Genomic DNA, 19187 nt, shown 5'->3' with positions numbered 1-19187 from the left:
GAATGTTTTTTGGCTTGTTTCCTGTTACTGAATGGAGGTCAAGTTCAATTTTCACGATTTTAACTTTTCTCCTTATTGAGTAATTCCCCTTTTTAATATTCAAAAGTGTTAATATTATGTGATCAAATTATTGCCCTTATTAATATTCAAAAGTGTTAATTTATTATGTGATTGAGTTATTTCTCTTTGAACAGAAATATATATATAGTTTGATTAATGTTCACCTGTTTATAGATAACAGAGCATCTGGTAAATGTCTTATGATTGGATTGACAGATTTATTATAAAAATGTCTGTTTTCTAAGTGTTGATGATTATAAGCTATATAGGACTGTATAAATAACGTTAGAAATTTACTGTTAATTATTAAACATTTTGAAGATAAGTTTTATAGATTTTTAAAAAGACATTATGTTAATGATAAATAAAATTTTGGATTTTTTTTCTTTTTTTTGGTAAATTGTTTGACGAGATTTGTTTTTTATTCTGTAAAAACTAATTTTGGGTCCAGTTTTCAAGTGTGTCCTAACATGGGTCCGAAATTAAACTCTTTGATTTCAACATAAATTGAAAATGTATAGGGTTCTTCGAAATGCTGAATCTAAACCTGTATTTATTTTGATTATTAATTAAATGATACCACATTGAAGTCCATAGGGTCCTAAAAATTTTTTTCATCAAAACTTTAATTCTTTGGGTTCTTTGATATGCTGATTCTAACAATGTTTAATTGACTACATCATATCTAATTTTATAGAATATAGTCATCACTAATTTTATATGAATTTTGAGCTATTTCCCTTTGAATAGAAATGAGTATTTGATGATACAAATGATTTCTTGGGGTTGTTTGGTATGTTAGTTCTAACAATGTACTTTAGATATTGGATATTGGATCATATCTGTACTTTGACCACATTCAATTTGGGTCAAAAACCTATGCTGTGTAAAATAATCAATTACAATCCATATTCAAAGCTGCTGTATCCATACTTGCTCAACTGTTCAGGGTTTGACCTCTGCAGGGAAATCTGGTTTGCTGCCACTCTGACAGCCTCTTGTTTGCGGTTAGTTATATTTCTAAGTTACTATGAGTAATAGGGCCACTGTATTTGGTGTATGTCAAATTTGCATTTTTCATCTGACCTTTATCTCGTTTTTGTGGTTCGATGATCAATGTTAAGTTTTTGTGGTCTGGTCAATGTCAACTATATTTAATGTATGGAATGGTTGTATGGAGAACATGTCATTTAAGCAGTGTTTATATGACCCTTTTGGTGTGTTCTTTTCCTCAAATACTATAAGAAATAGGACCACTGTATTTGGTATATGGAATGATTGTAAGGTGTACATGTCAGACTTGCAGGTTCATCTGACCTTTACCTCATTTTCGTGGTTCAATGGACCATGTTAAAGGGTCAAAACTTTATGTAAAAAGTCAATTATATTTAAATGTCGTATTATTAGAATTCATCTCACCTTGTCCTGACTTCTATGGTTTATTGGACAATATTATTTTGTTTTTGGTTTGTTCTATTCCGCAGATACTATAAATAATGGGGCTACTGTACTTGGTGTATATGGAATGATAGTTATATGTTCATGTCAGACTTGCAGGTTTTATCTGACCTTTACCTTATTTTTGTGGTTCAATGGACAACGTTAAGTGTTTGTTGTCTGGACTGTTTTACAGATACTATATGTAAAAGGTCAACTATATTTGGTCTATGAAATGAAAATTATGTTTACACGCCTAACTGTCAGATATCATCTGACCTTGTTCTATTCAGTGAATACCATAATCAATAGGGTCACTGTATTTGGTGTATATGGAATGATTTTAATGTGTACATGTCAGACTTGCAGGTTTCATCTGACCTTTACCTGTTTTTGTGGTTCAATGAACAATGTTAAGTTTTTGTGGTCTGGTCTATTTCTCAGATACTCGGGTAAAAGGTCAAAACTATATTTAATTCATGGAAAGATTGTAAGGTGTACATAAAGGCAACAGTAGTATACCGATGTTCATAACTCATAAATCGATAGAAAAAAAAACAAATCCGGGTCACAAACCAAAACCGAGGAAACACATTAAATATAAGAGGAGACTGACGACACAAAATTAAAATGTAACACACAGAGAAACGAACTAAGCATTAGACAAAATCCGATGAGAATTACAAATCATCAAAACTAAATATTTCAGGTTTCATCTGACCGTTACCTCGTTTTCGTGGTTCAATAGACAATGTTAAGTGTTTTTTGTCTCTTTCACAGAAAGGCACTTTATGTAAAAGGTCAACTATATTTTGTCTATGGAATGATTATTAGGTGAACATATCGTACTGTCAGGTCTCATCTGACCCTGACCTGAATTGAGTAATTCTTCGGACAATGTTAATATTTTTTGGTTAATTCCATTGCTCGGAAACTATCAGCAAGGTCTACACGTTCAACTGGTAGAATTTATCTGATCTTCACCTCGTTTTCGTGCTTCATTTGACAATGTTCAAGTTTTTATGGTATTTAAATAAAGGCAACAGTAGTATACCGCAGTTCGAAACTCATAAATCGATTGAGAAAAAAACAAATCCGGGTTACAAACTAAAACTGAGGGAAACGCATCAAATATAAGAGGAGAACAACGACACGACAGAAACACAACAATAAAATGTAACACACACAGAAACGAACTAAAATATAACAATGGCTATTTTCCTGACTTGGTACAGGACATTTTAAGAAAAACATGGTGGGTTGAACCTAGTTTTGTGGCATGCCAAACCTCCCTTATTAATGCAATGTTTTCTCAGACACCATAAGTAATGGAATCCTGATATTTAATGTATGGAATGATTGTAAGGTGAATTGTTTTTTAACAGTGTTTGCTTCGCTCATTGTTGAAGGCCGTACGGTGACCTATAGTTGTTAATGTGTCTGTGCAATTATGACCATGATCTCATTTTAAAAGTTCATTGGTCAATGATGATTTTTTTTCACGTACTTTTAGAAATAGCTCTATTATATTTGGTGTATGTAACGACTGTAATGTGTACATGTTTGTCTGGCAGGTTTATCTTAGGATGACTTAATTTTCAGATTATTTGCAATGTTTATTTTTGAAGTTTATTTGATATTTGTAGTTGAACCTTCATATTACAGACTTTCAACATGAATTCAACCTTAAGTAAAGACAATTCAGTGTTTGCAATCTTGTTTTTGGTTTTACACTTAGTATATACAAAAACAACTTTAAAAATAATATAGATTTATTAAAAAGAAAAGTAATTTACAAAGATGTAAATGTACTCACATACCAAAAAAAAAGCAGGAAACAAAAATTTGAGCCCTAATGTAACTATGGTCACTTGCACCATAACTTAATCATTTTCAGTTAATCTTAAAATCTAGCCAAACACAAATTACAGAAACAATTTAAAACTTTAACATTGTTTGAAGTTGATGAGACATAATCTTGTACTTTTAGTAATATTTATACCCAAGCAAACAATAATATTTATTTTACCGTTTGACGGTACGAAAGAACAGACAGTTAAATTACACAAACTGTTTACATTTCTGGTTCATTTACAAAAGAAGGTACATTTTTATACTTAACAATCCACACACATGGCTCACGTACAAAAGTGTTAACGAACAGTTTTACACTCTTGTTTCACTTCAAAAAGAGGTTACAAATAGTTCACACTCCTGGTTCACGAAACATATGAGTTAACAAACATTTTTTACTCCAAATTCACGTATAAATGAGGTAACACATAGTTCACACCACTCGTTAAAAGTACAAACGAGTTAATACAAAGTTTACACTGCTAGTTTACTCATGAAAGAGGTAACACATAGTTCACACTCCTGGTTAAAGTACAAACTAGTCAACAAAACAGTTTACACAGCTAGTTTACTCACGAAAGCGGTAATACATACTTAGTAGTTCACACTCCTGGTTCACTTACAAGAGAGGTAACAAACTGTGCACACTATTGGTTCACTTACAAAAGAGGCGACAAACATTTAACACTCCTGGTTGTCTCTAAAAAAAAATTGACAGACTGTTTAAATTCCTAGTTCACTTACAAAAGAGTTAACAAAAAGTACACACACCTGGTTTTCTAAAAAAAAAAACAGTGTTTTTCACATTTCTTGTCCAGTTACAAAATTGCAACAAGCAGTTCACTCACCTGGTTCACCTACACAAAAACTTTCCTTATATTGATACTACATTACATTACAACATATCTCATCAACCACCAAAACACGCAAACGAAAAAAGAACACAGACATACAAGACCAACAACAACGAAAAACAAGAAACAACAACGTTCTCCTTATCGCAAAAAGTTGCACAGGCTTACACTATTTTTGTGGCTTCACCAGCTAACTCCACATTACTTCCTCACATTTCAAGACCATTAGTCGTTTAACTAAAGCAAACAATTAAAAAAAAACCTGGATGCAGCAGCACAGAGCAACTACAACAGTTTACACTCCAGTGCACGTACACATGAAGTACCAAAGGGTTCACTCTCCTAGTTCACTTACAAACGAGTTAACAAACAATTTACACTCCTAGTTCATTTATAAAAGAGTTAACGAATACATAACATTGACAATCATACTATCTCTTCTTATTTTTATATTGATATGTAAAACATAGACACTTATAAAATAACTTATCGAAGAATTCAAATATAGAAAAATATTCAACGAATGACCCTCAACACATTAATTTACAAGTGCAAGTAGCGAGCATGAGTAAATTTTTAGTGTTGTTTGGTAACCGTTACGAGCTGAATATTTTCTTCGATTAATTATTCTTTTTATTAATTTTATTTGGTAAATGACTTTTTTTTTATGAAATTATAATACAAAATGTAAGGAACTATATCTTTTTCTACGCATCCATAATTTGTTTTATTGCGATGTCATCGAAGACGTCTTGACAACGCCCATTGTATGATAAAAGAAGATTGAAATAACAACGTTTAATTATTTTACACGTGATATTATCGGTTTTTATTTCACAATGTTACAACTCTGATATCATTCGCCTATTAACCAGTCTTCAGCACTTCGAACATTTAAATGTAATATCTCGATCCATGTTCTCTGTTCCTTGTTCTTACAACATTAATATTAGATAAAAATAGAAAAGAGGGTACATTGGCTCTTTCAATGTACTGTAGTCCATAACAAGATTTTGAGAGTAAGACGAAATTTAATTTAAAACGATTTTTTAAATTTTGAAGTCCAAAAAAGGCAGATAGTGTAATGAGATGATTAACAATACTAGTATAGGTATACAGATGAACGTATCTTCTAACACTTATTCGTATAAAATACGCTTACAACCTCTCGGTGTCTTTATGCAAAATTCGCACATAACAATACTTCTTTTAATCGCGGCTGGTTTTAATTTTTTTTCTTGGTGACCTTAGAGCTGTCTGCTACATGGTAGGTTAAAAAACTCGAAGTGAAAAATATTAAATTCCGCCACAAAAAAAAAATTTGAAATAATTTTCAGTGTTTTGTCCATATTTTCAAAACATCAGAAAATCGTTTTTATTTAGTTTATAGGTTACATAACTGCATATTTTTTGTTCGCGCGTCATTGTTGTGTCTTTTGAAAACGAAACGCACGTCTGACGTAAATACAAAATTTCAGTAGTGGTATCTGTGATGATTTTATTTACAGACATTACGCTTTTCGTTATTAAATAATTTATAGTTAACATCTAAGAACTTCTTCTGCAAATCTAATAGAATAAATAATTGATTTTTTTATTCTAGATTTCCTTCAATTTGAAGAATTACTACATGGTACCGATGATATATTGGCCAATTTCGATTCGTTCATTGCTTTACTCTTATTTGATGACATGACTCTATTACAAAACAAAGACAGGAGACCGTCACGAAATTGTTTTGACATGGCAATATATACCCATATGTTAATCATGTACGATATTACTAGTGTAATGTTACAAAACCGATTTCCGGTTGATGTTGTCAGCCACATTGGTTCTTTGGTAAAGAACGCTCTATAGAATACGCTGATTGTTGTTGGGAATTCACCAACAATGAATATGAACATTATAAGAGTCAGCATGAGTGTTGTTCTTGTCTTGGTGCGTTGTTGTTCCGAAGACTCACTCGTCGTCATTTTCTTCCGGTTTACTATACGTAAACAAAATACCATGCAAAATGAAATTATGCATGCGGGTATAAGGTGAAGAGCAAAGAATCTTATGTACATGTAAATTTTCGGGAGTACAGAAATCGCCTCATCATTTAACATGTAGTTAACATTGCAGTACAATACAGATGTGTTATCATCCAATATATTGATGACGCCTTCTATGTCAGATATTAATAGATCTGGCATCTTTAAAGCGATCATAGACACCAATGAAACGATAGCAAATATTATGTTTGTTCTAAGTCCACAAAGTCGAGGTCCAGAAAATGGAAAGGCACAAATAACACATCTCTGGATTGCAAGATAAGTTGTGCTAATGATTGACAAGGAATGGAAAATAAAAGCCAGTGTCGCTGACGCCATAACCACATAGCACGCGTCTACGCTGAGTGAACGTCCACCTATATAGGATGCTACAGTGTTGGTGGTTCCACAGGTAATAGTGAGCGTGTCATACAAGGCTATAATGGACAGAAGAATAGAAACGGGCGTTCGGTTCGACGGTGATAGCCATACAATAGCTACAAACGAATTGGTGACGAAAACTACCATCAATAAAATTACCTTTAGAAGTACATTTCCAAGCGTCGAATTGAGATAATTGTACATTTCGTTGATTTTCTGAAAAGAAAACAAATGCTGAAATAAATGAAAGTATATAGCAAATACATGAAATATAACAATATTTTATCATTTATTCAATTCATACAGGCAAAAAACTAAAGCAAAATAGGGTATAACGTATAGGGTATATGTTTCAATACACTCATCACATACATAGAAACCAGGATTGAAACTTTGTATTTGTTCCAGACACTCGTTTCGTCTACAAAAGACTCATCAGTGACGCTCGAATCTAAAAAGTAAAAAAGGCCAAATAAAGCACGAAGCTGAGGAGCATTGAGGACCAAATATTCCTAAAAGTTTTGCCAAATAAAAGTTTTTTTTATCTTTTTTATGGCAGTATAAAAAACAAGTTTCTTATATCATGTTTTTGATTATAGAAATTAACATATTACATTATCATACTATAAATGAAAATTTCCTGGCGCACGGTAGAAATATCTTTTTAAGGAAACAAATGTTTTATTAGGCACTAAAGATTTGTAATACATGCATAACTAAGTGTTGTAAGCTTCGATTGGAGGGATGAAAACCTGGATCAATAACATTAAAATAAATGAAGAACCAAACAGTGTAAAGATCTTAACCGATGCAACTGAAAAACATATAACGGAATTAACTAGGTTTGCAAGTAATTGTATTCTGTATTCAAACCTATACCTGTATGGTAAAAAATCTTTTCTTACGAATACAGTGTATTGTAAATTTTACATTAGCCAATACGTTTATGATATGCACAAGGGGTTGACGAAAGACATTTTTTGTCAGTTATAAATACCAATTTTGTTAACGCAATGCTTTTGAATTGTGCCGTGCAAACTGAAAATGTATCGTTTTATTGATGTCCCTGGTCTTATATTTGATATTCAGTTTTTCAGATTAAAACCAAAAGCAATCTTTAAACGGATATGTTTACTTCCCGTAGTTTCTCATTAGGTTAAGTGAGTACTTTGTAGATTAAATGCCCCTCTGGCGTAAATACCAAATTTAATCCTGGTATCTATGATGAGTTTATTTACGACCACTGGGTCGATGGCACTGCTGTTTTACTTCCCCGAGGGTATCACCAGCCCAGTAGTCTGCACTTCTGTGCTTATATGAATTATCATTGATATGGTCATATTTATAAATTAACTATCTACAAACAATTTTCAACTTTTGAAATACTAAAATTGTTTTCTACCTCAGGAAAAGATTACCGTAGCTGTACTTGGCCAAACTTTTATGAAATTTGTCATCAATGCACTTCAACTTCATTCTTTATTTTGCCTTTTCTCCTTTTTTTTGGATTTAAGCGTCTCTAATGAGTAGATGCACGCCTGGCGTAAATACCAAATTTAATTCTGGTATCCGTTTTATATATTAACTCTTCTAGGTCATTCTAGAAGTAGACGTCATTATAAGGGTATGATATTGCAAATGACGATATAATTTTGAATATATATTCTAAATAATTGTATTTAAAAAAAACACCGTTGGTTTAAGTCGTCGATTTGTCGGAACTATGCATGTTTGTGGAGTTACATCAATGTAGAGTTGATCTAAAACTTCGCTATTTTAACCACAGCTAATTTTGATAATTTTTTACAAATTGTGTACATTTTCATTATAATTATCAACCAATACATATTTTAAAAGAGAGAGATACCAAGCCGTCGATAAAAAAAAAAGGTCTTATAGAAATTTGAAGCGCCGTAATCACCCCAAAACATCGACGTGACAAACATCAGTCCACAAAATACTATACTGAAAAAATTGAGTGAACAGCATAAAACACTGCATATACATTTTGTACTGGTGGTAAACTATAAATATGCTCTGGAAAGGAATCCCCTCGACTTACTTATTGAACCAACACTTTGTATTTGGGCATAGATCGCAGTTAATGATATAACACTTGAGGAAAAGAACCGTAAATTGTGGTTTTGGGAAATGGAACATATCTGATGTCATATATAACAATTTTAAGGGTTACTACTGCGAAGTGGTAAATCAAGAAGATAGGTATCAGGATTCGATAAAGACTGGTAGATATTTAAAAAAACAAAAATAACTTTTTAAAATGCATTCTATGTAGTCTTCAACACTCATTATACATTTATCAAATAGATTAGTTTGCCTCCAAATCTATACAAAAAATAGAGGATTTCAATACTTAAATGACCAGACGAAAAGCGTGCCAATTATTTGAACTTTTATCTTTCGAAATTTGATGATTATATCTGTTAGTTTTCATCTATTGCTAACACTTTTCCATTATAATTATCTTTTAGTTTAAAATGTACGTTTATACTAATCCGATAATGGACTTCGTAGTAAAGTATAAACACAGTTTTTATCAGTAGGAAATCTAGTCTAACAAAGACAATAACAAACTCACTCTTCTTGTGAAAAATTAGAGAAATTTATTAATAAGATAATGCCGGTGATAATACTGATAAAAATTTATCTCTAAACAATAGCTTTACATTTTGAGAGAATTATTTATTAAACTGTGTTATTTAAAACATACATGCAAATACACGATGTTTCATGTTCAGTATTTATCGAAATAATTGCATTAGAAGCTTGTGAAACTGAAATCTGAAAAAAAACGTTCATCTTGGCTACAAAATGACAATTTAAAATCTTAAGACGTTGGTGTCACCAATTGTCAGGGTGTTCCATATAGTCCTAAGCATGTTCCAATTTCCTAAAATATATTTGTCTTTCTCTTCTTAGTTTTTAAATTTTTCTCGTGCCTCTCTGATCAAGCTCCACATATACGTATATTGCATGTTCCTGAGAAGTAGGAAGCCAGTAGAAAAAATAATGGTACACCAGGAAATAACTCGAAAAGTAACATTTTAAACCAATTTTAACGTCAAGCTCATATTGCTAGTTGTACGTACTCGTCGTTTGTTATTTAAGTTAGGAATTGATAAAACTTAATATAAGTATCTTTTTAAATTCAACTTATCTCCATTTTTACTATTTACCCGTGAATTTGTAATTTTCAGTATCCTAGCTTGCTTTTCTAAAGCGGAAAGATGATTTAAATTCAGATATATTGTTTACAGGGAAGGTAATATTTTGTCGCTAGAATTCCAATGGCTAGCAGATTTTCTTAACATTGGACTGTAATTTGGACAATAATATCTTAATCCAGTTACATGGATTGTTTTATTATAATGGCTTATTTACTTCTGAAAATAATGTATATTCAGTGTTGAAAAGTTACTCTGTCCGTAAACACCGGGCTCAATATTGGTACATTTGCATACGAACGTTTACTAAGTAAACTGAAATATTAGACTTACCTTTTAGAAATTACTGGTGACAGGTCTTTAAAACAAATGGCTCAATAAATGTCATAAATTCAAAATTCACTTTTTATACAATTTCGTGTAGGACGTCCCTGTCAGGAAACCAATTAAATTGCTTTATTAGTTTACGGTTTCAGAAAGAAATCATTAAAGTACAAAATAGATGACAAGTTTGTGAAGAAATTCTGACCAATGGAACATAGCTGATAGCTCTATACTCAATATTCATTTATTGATTTAGATAGTTCGCCAGAGAAACAACTGTGCTTTCCTTACTCTCACGGCATAGTGATTTAATTCATTTCCATTCGATGTAAACAAAACATATTATTTTTGTTTTATGTCATTTCTAAATTGTTTTATTATTTGTCGTAAAATAAAAGCAGACTGTTAGCACCCTTGAATTATCTCAAATATATTTTTGGGTAATTTAATAAATGTATAAATGCAAGTGAATTTCTCTTTGCAGTGGTTTCCTATACAAGAGCGACGAATAAATTCTTTAAAGAGTGTTTCCAAGAAAATTAATTATATACGATTTACATTAATTACATCATAAATACACCTAAGACTGCTGTCCAAAGGATATCAACTTTCAATATCAGTAGTGTTAAGTATAAAAGAGGGACAAAAGATACCGGAGGGAATATAAAAAAAATGAGTAAAATTACAAAAATTCCGAGGAAAATTCAAAACGGAAAGAACCTAATCAGATGGCAATTTCAAAAGCCCAAACCGATCTAACGAAAGGATAACAACTGTTATATTGGCGTGAATAAGATGTGGATACTAAAAAATTTCAAACATCGTTAAGAGTACATACAATCTAACTCTCTCTCATCTTTCATTAGTATTAAATCATTTGAGTTTTCTACACTTTATACAAGTATTCCACATTCAAAGCTTAAAGACAAATTGAAAGAGTTGGTATTGCTTTGTTTCATAAAAAAGAATGGCTAACGAAGATACACTTATCTTGTCTTAGGAAGGGATAAATCTTAATTTGAAAGGATCACTTTGATTCAAACAAAAAAGTCTCCGAAACTGACATTATCAAGATGCTTGATTTCTTGATTGACAACATATTTGTTACGTTCGGAGGACGTGTTTTTAAACAGACTATACGCATTCCAATGGGTACGAATTGTGCCCCTCTTCTTGCCGACTTGTTTCTTCATTATTATGAGGCTGACTTCATACAGGAACTTTTTAGAAAGAAAAATAAGAAGTAAGCAATATCCTTAAACTCTACTTTCCGCTATATAGATGATGTTCTTTCACTAAATAATTCAAAATTTGGTGACTATGTCGAACGCATCTATCCTCTTCTTGCCGACTTGTTTCTTCATTATTATGAGGCTGACTTCATACAGGAACTTTTTACAAAGAAAGATAAGAAGTAAGCAATATCCTTAAACTCTACTTTCCGCTATATAGATGATGTTCTTTCACTAAATAATTCAAAATTTGGTGACTATGTCGAACGCATCTATCCAATTTATGATATAGGATACAACAGATACAGTTAAGTCGGCCTCATATCTTGACTTACATCTAGAAATTGACAATGAGGGTCGATTAAAAACAAAACTTTACGACAAAAGAGATGATTTCAGCTTTCCAATTGTGAACTTTCCATTTCTAAGTAGCAACATACCAGCAGCACCTGCATACAGGGATGGGGTCGATTACTTTAAAATGTAATCGATTAAATTACAATTACTTTGCTAATAAAATGTAATCGATTACATTACAATTACACCTAATTTCAAATGTAATCGATTACATTAGATTACTTTTCTTTAAAGTAATCATGATTGCTTTGGATTACTTATGATTTTTTGTATATTTCAATGTCAAAGAATTTCTTATAAACTTTTGATCCTCACGAAAAAGCTAAAGGAGTAGGTCCGGTAAGACCCCTTTTTGGCCCCAAAATATAGCAGTTTTACAAAATTGTTAAAATGTAAACGTTTAGTTATTTATTGGACAGTAGAATGCTTCTGCTACATAAAAATGGGCTGTTTTTGACAATACAATGCACATATATCGGGTACTAGCACCATTAAGTCATACTAAATTACTGAAATCTTCACAATTCTAGCATTTTAGTTAAATTTTAGACGGTTTTCGTGTAAAACGAAAGTGGCCGCATTCGTGTTCATCCTTAATATTGAAATGTAAGTTGTATTTTATGATAATACATAACATATATAAAGGTTGAGGATGAACACGGATGCGGCCACTTTTATTTTTGACAAAAACCATCTGAAAAGTGACATTTTCCGGCATATTTGGTAGATTTTTCATATTTAGGCTTGAATCGGATCGTTTTTAATGACTAAATCAGTTAAAATCTTTCACATAAACTAATTGATTCAAATGAAAAAGACACTTAAGTGTTTAAAAAGTGGTCAAAATCTTTCGTCAGATGAACCTGAAATTTGAGGCCAAAATCGGTTCTTACCGGACCTACTCCTTTGGTGATTTAAAAAAAAAACAATTTAGTCATCTAATTTGAAAGAATTTAGAGGAGTACAGTGTAACATGTGTAATTTGATAACATAGCTATAGACAAGTGTCCTTTCTCTATGTTAAGGACATTACTATGTTTGTTTCTACAAACTTTAACCAACTGTCCAATTAACAAACAAAAACTGAGCAAATACTGAAAAATTAATTAAGTATAGTTTTATTGTCTGTGGGGACATAATTGACACATCCATAAATGTTTTTACAGGTGTTAATAACTACTTCCATTTTTTTTTAACAAACAATAGGTGAGCTTGGGTATTAAAATAGTATTATCTTAATATCAATAAAGTTATAAGTGGTTAATTGTCATTGTTTGTTGAAATTTTTTAATACTTGATGTAATTAGAAAGCATAAATACGGAAGCCCTGGAGTGCCATGCAAAAAAACAATTTCAACTTGTGCGCACAAGTTACCAACTTGCGCGCACAAGTTACTAACTTGCGGGCACAAGTTACTATCTTGTGCGCACAAGTTACACAACTTGTGCGCACGAGTTACATAACTTGTGCGCACGAGTTACACAACTTGTGCGCACGAGTTGTACAACTTGTGCGCACAAGTTACACGTGATCTTATAGACGTGCGCTGTTTTGCTAAAGAGACTACTTTAAGGAACGCCGTAGCTGCCGAATACAAACATATGATTATATACATGAATGCACGTACTTTTCAATATCTACACATGATTTTTCTATGTATACACATACTTTTCATATATATGAACATAGTTTACTTTATATGCTCTTACTTTTTATATATATATGCACATACGTTTCCTACATATGCACATCGTTTACCTTATATGCACATACTTTTCTATATATGCACATATATGCGAATTTTTTTTTATCTATCTGCATAAAGTTAACCTCATATGCATATACTTTTTTTTCTATATATGCACAGACTTATTGTACATATGAATGTACAAATGTAGTTCTGCATGTGAATACTTTTCTCAGTATATATGAACATAGTTTTTGAACGTGAGAATTACAATTCATATTATGCTTTTCTTTTGTTTTTTTTAAACTGAACTAAGGGTCCCAATATCATAAAAGGAATGTTTATTAAGAATTTCTTAATGATGTATGTTGTTAAATTAAGCAACTGTTGGAATCATTTTTATATGAATGCAATATTATGTTGGTATGTATTATGGTATGACGCTGTTGTCTTCATCTATAGTCACTTGGTGTTCATGTCAAAACGTTGAAGGAGTCGATTTGTTTGTATTAAATTTTAACACAAGGATTACTACCACTAACGGTTCAAAAATTGTAAAAATGCATTCTTATAAAACTTAATTTAAGTTGCCATTTTCTTTACCAATTTTAATGTGTTTTCAAAGTATTCAGTATAGTCTAAGATCTCAAAATGTGAATTGTTTTCTATTATTATGATGTTATAGAAAGGACCAAAGACGGTGGAATTTTTTGTATGCCCTGCCGATAGGCGTATGGGGCATTATACATGTATTACCCTTGATCGTCCGTTTTACCGTCTGTCCTTCCATCTTTCTATTTTATTTTGCTGCACTCTAATTCAACTTTGCCTCTACTTAATTTGATTAAGCCCATACATATGGAAAGCCACCGTTACAAATTGACAATTAACAAATGAAGAATGTTGAATTTTGATCCAAAGATACAAGTTACAAATCGACAATTTACGAATGAAGCATTATGAAATTGCACAGTTACAAGTAACAAACTGACAATTTACCGATTAAGAATGTTGAAACTACAAAGGTGCAAGTTACAAATTGACAATTTACGAATTAAGCATTATGAATTTCACAGTAACAAGTTACAAATTAACAATTTACGAATTAACATTTTAGAAATTGCACAGTTACAAGTTACGACTTGACAAGTTACGAATTAAGAATTTTGACCCCGTTGGCTTTCCATACATACACAAAGGTAAAAAAACTATAAAACGCAAAAAGTCACCTGCTGTACTACAATTCTGTTCCTTTATAACTAGGAAAATTTCATTTCTTTTTTTGTTTGTTTTTGCACTCTCACCTTAATCCCAAAATGCTGAAAATGTAGACGCAAAACAAGAAATGCAGAGTAAATCAGACAAATCATAATTTAGAACTGCGGCACGTCATATCATATTTGATATTCACATCTTTTTAAAGCTTTTCAATACGTATAAATTTTAATTTTACGGCGTCGGCGTTGGCTTCGCAATGGATTAGTTTGTGATTAGGTATGGTTTATGTTGAACCACAAGTGGTGGTTCAATGATATGTTTTATGCAGTTGTATAAGTATTGGAACATCTCATTTCCATAGATAATATTTGTCCCTGTCACCTCAGTAATTGTCTATTGACTTTGAAAATTTATTGGCATTTGCAAGTCATATTTCTATGGAGGTTATAAATCCCAACCCCTCATCATGGTTTATTGACATTGAAACATTTACATAGTTTACAAGTTTATGTTTGTTTAAAGGGAACGACTTATGATAAGTCCATGGTATTTTGTATGTAGTTGTATATTGGCACATTTCCATGGATATTGTTCAGCCATGTTCTTTCAGTCGTGGTTCATCAACTTTGAATATTTCCATAACTTACATGTTACGGTATTGCTATTTTGGTTTCAACATTTGCATTGTCAAAATTACAAAAAGGCGTTACATAACCATTTCTATGAAAACAGTGTATTTTTTTAATATTTTAACGAAGATATATATATATATAATTACTTTCGTATACAAAGAGAAAAATTCAAGAGAGATACATTACTCCCACCCGACCCCCAATTTTCAAAAGCTTACAACTTGAAAATGAATACATGATTCTATCAAAATTTTTGTCTCTTTCAGATATAATATAAAATTACTTATCAAACTGATAAAATGGCCCAATGGCCCAGCTTGATATTACTGCAAATGTAAAACCCTGGATAGTTCGAGCAAGTATGGCCCCTTTAAATACGTTTGACATATCTACATTTTGATTGTGATTAACATTTTGATAATGAGCATCTTTTTAAAGACCTCAAGAAATTCAGTGAGCCATTCTTATACACTTTTTATAGAAAATTTAACATTGACCAAAGAATTATGAATCATGAAAATGTGCCACATATAGTTGACCTACTGCGTTATTACATCTGAGCAACGTACATAATAACTCAATTTTAACATTGATCACTCATAAAAAGGGAGAAATTCACATGACAAAAAAGCTATTATTTTGTTCAACCAGTCGCTGTACCATTTATAATAGGTCAAGACCAAAGAACATATGACAGACGGAAACTTCGAAACATAAGGCTATTACAAACAAAGTATGAAGCATCCAGGTATTCTATCTTAATACCGAAAATATAAAGCTCTATAGAAATAGTTTTCGCCATCGCTGGACAGTAATACCTTTGTCTCACTCTATGACATTTTACGTTCACTTTTTATAGATTATTCCCACACCGACAAAGTGCATTCGGCTCTTACTAATGTTTTTACTAATAAAACATAAAACCTGTATCAAAAAAAAGTCTGAAAACACGAATGCCCCAGCTTAAAATTTTCAATTTTCCAAGTTATAAAGGGCATAATTGTCCAAAAAATTACTGCCCAAATTCTAACTCGGCCTAACTTTGTGTGATTATTAACATTGTGTGTGAATTTCAATAATTTTGGATAAGGCAAATTAACGACAGAGTGCGGACACCAAACTAAATTCATTAATATAACTTGTGACACGTTATCACTGAATTGTAGGGACAAAAACCACTGAATTCGACACGCCATTAGTGATAATAATCCTTGTGTTAAAATGTAATACAAACGACTCATACAAAATACAAAGTTATGGCATTAAAACAAGTGACTATAGATGAAGACAACAGCGCCATACCATCATACATGCCAAAATAGTATTGCATTCATATGAAATGATTTCAAAAGTTGCTTATTTGAACAACATACAACATTAAGAAATTCTTAATAAACATTCTTTTTATAATATTGGAACCCTTAGTTCAGTTTGAAAAAAACAACAGAAAAGCATAATATGAATTGTAATTCTCACGTTGAAAAACTATGTTCATATATGATATATACTGAGAAAAGTATTCACATGCAGAACTACATTTGTACATTCATATGTAGAATAAGTATGTGCATATATAGAAAAAAAGTATATGCATATGAGGTTAACTTTGTTCAAATAGATATATAGAAAAGTATGTGCATATGCATATAAGGTAAACGATGTGTATATGTAGGAAACGTATGTGCATATATATATAAAAAGTAAGTGCATATAAAGTAAACTATGAAAAGTATGTGTATACATAGAAAAAAACATGTGCAGATATTGAAAAGTATGTGCATTCATGTATATAAACATATGTTTGTATTCGGCAGCTACGGCGTTCCAGAAAGTAGTCTCTTTAACAAAACAGCGCATGTCTATAAGATCACGTGTAACTTGTGCGCACAAGTTGTAAAACTCGTGCGCACAAGTTACACAACTCGTGCGCACAAGTTGTGTAACTCGTGCGCACAAGTTATGTAACTTGTACGCACAAGATAGTAACTTGTGCGCGCAAGTTAGTAACTTGTGCGCACAAGTTGAATTTTTTTTTTTGCATGGCACTCCAGGGCTTCCGTACTTTATAACTTGGAAAATTGAAAATTTTAAGCTGGGGCATTCGTGTTTTCAGACTTTTTTTTGATACAGGTTTTATGTTTTATTAGTAAAAACATTAGTAAGAGCCGAATGCACTTTGTCGGTGTGGGAATAATCTATAACAAGTGAATGTAAAATGTCATAGAGTGAGACAAAGGTATTACTGTCCAGCGATGGCGAAAACTATTTCTATAGAGCTTTATATTTTCGGTATTAAGATAGAATACCTGGATGCTTCATACTTTGTTTGTAATAGCCTTATGTTTCGAAGTTTCCGTCTGTCATATGTTCTTTGGTCTTGACCTATTATAAATGGTACAGCGACTGGTTGAACAAAATAATAGCTTTTTTGTCATGTGAATTTCTCCCTTTTTATGAGTGATCAATGTTAAAATTAAGTTATTATGTACGTTGCTCAGATGTAATAACGCAGTAGGTCAACTATATGTGGCACATTTTCATGATTCATAATTCTTTGGTTCATGTTAATTTTTTTCTATAAAAAGTGTATAAGAATGGCTCACTGAATTTCTTGAGGTCTTTAAAAAGATGCTCATTATCAAAATGTTAATCACAATCAAAATGTAGATATGTCAAACGTATTTAAAGGGGCCATACTTGCTCGAACTATCCAGGGTTTTACATTTGCAGTAATATCAAGCTGGGCCATTGGGCCATTTTATCAGTTTGATAAGTAATTTTATATTATATCTGAAAGAGAGAAAAATTTTGATAGAATCATGTATTCATTTTCAAGTTGTAAGCTTTTGAAAATTGGGGGTCGGGTGGGAGTAATGTATCTCTCTTGAATTTTTCTCTTTGTATACGAAAGTAATTATATATATATATATCTTCGTTAAAATATTAAAAAAATACACTGTTTTCATAGAAATGGTTATGTAACGCCTTTTTGTAATTTTGACAATGCAAATGTTGAAACCAAAATAGCAATACCTTAACATGTAAGTTATGGAAATATTCAAAGTTGATGAACCACGACTGAAAGAACATGGCTGAACAATATCCATGGAAATGTGCCAATATACAACTACATACAAAATACCATGGACTTATCATAAGTCGTTCCCTTTAAACAAACATAAACTTGTAAACTATGTAAAAGTTTCAATGTCAATAAACCATGATGAGGGGTTGGGATTTATAACCTCCATAGAAATATGACTTGCAAATGCCAATAAATTTTCAAAGTCAATAGACAATTACTGAGGGGACAGGGACAAATATTATCTATGGAAATGAGATGTTCCAATACTTATACAACTGCATAAAACATATCATTGAACCACCACTTGTGGTTCAACATAAACCATACCTAATCACAAACTAATCCATTGCGAAGCCAACGCCGACGCCGTAAAATTAAAATTTATACGTATTGAAAAGCTTTAAAAAGATGTGAATATCAAATATGATATGACGTGCTGCAGTTCTAAATTATGATTTGTCTGATTTACTCTGCATTTCTTGTTTTGCGTCTACATTTTCAGCATTTTGGGATTAAGGTGAGAGTGCAAAAACAAACAAAAAAAGAAATGAAATTTTCCTAGTTATAAAGGAACAGAATTGTAGTACAGCAGGTGACTTTTTGCGTTTTATAGTTTTTTTACCTTTGTGTATGTATGGAAAGCCAACGGGGTCAAAATTCTTAATTCGTAACTTGGCAAGTCGTAACTTGTAACTGTGCAATTTCTAAATTGTTAATTCGTAAATTGTTAATTTGTAACTTGTTACTGTGAAATTCATAATGCTTAATTCGTAAATTGTCAATTTGTAACTTGCACCTTTGTAGTTTCAACATTCTTAATCGGTAAATTGTCAGTTTGTTACTT

The sequence above is a fragment of the Mytilus edulis genome, chromosome 8 (genome assembly GCF_963676685.1).
Source record: "Mytilus edulis chromosome 8, xbMytEdul2.2, whole genome shotgun sequence".
NCBI classification, from domain to species: domain Eukaryota; kingdom Metazoa; phylum Mollusca; class Bivalvia; order Mytilida; family Mytilidae; genus Mytilus; species Mytilus edulis.
Note: the sequence above shows the minus strand (reverse complement) of the source record.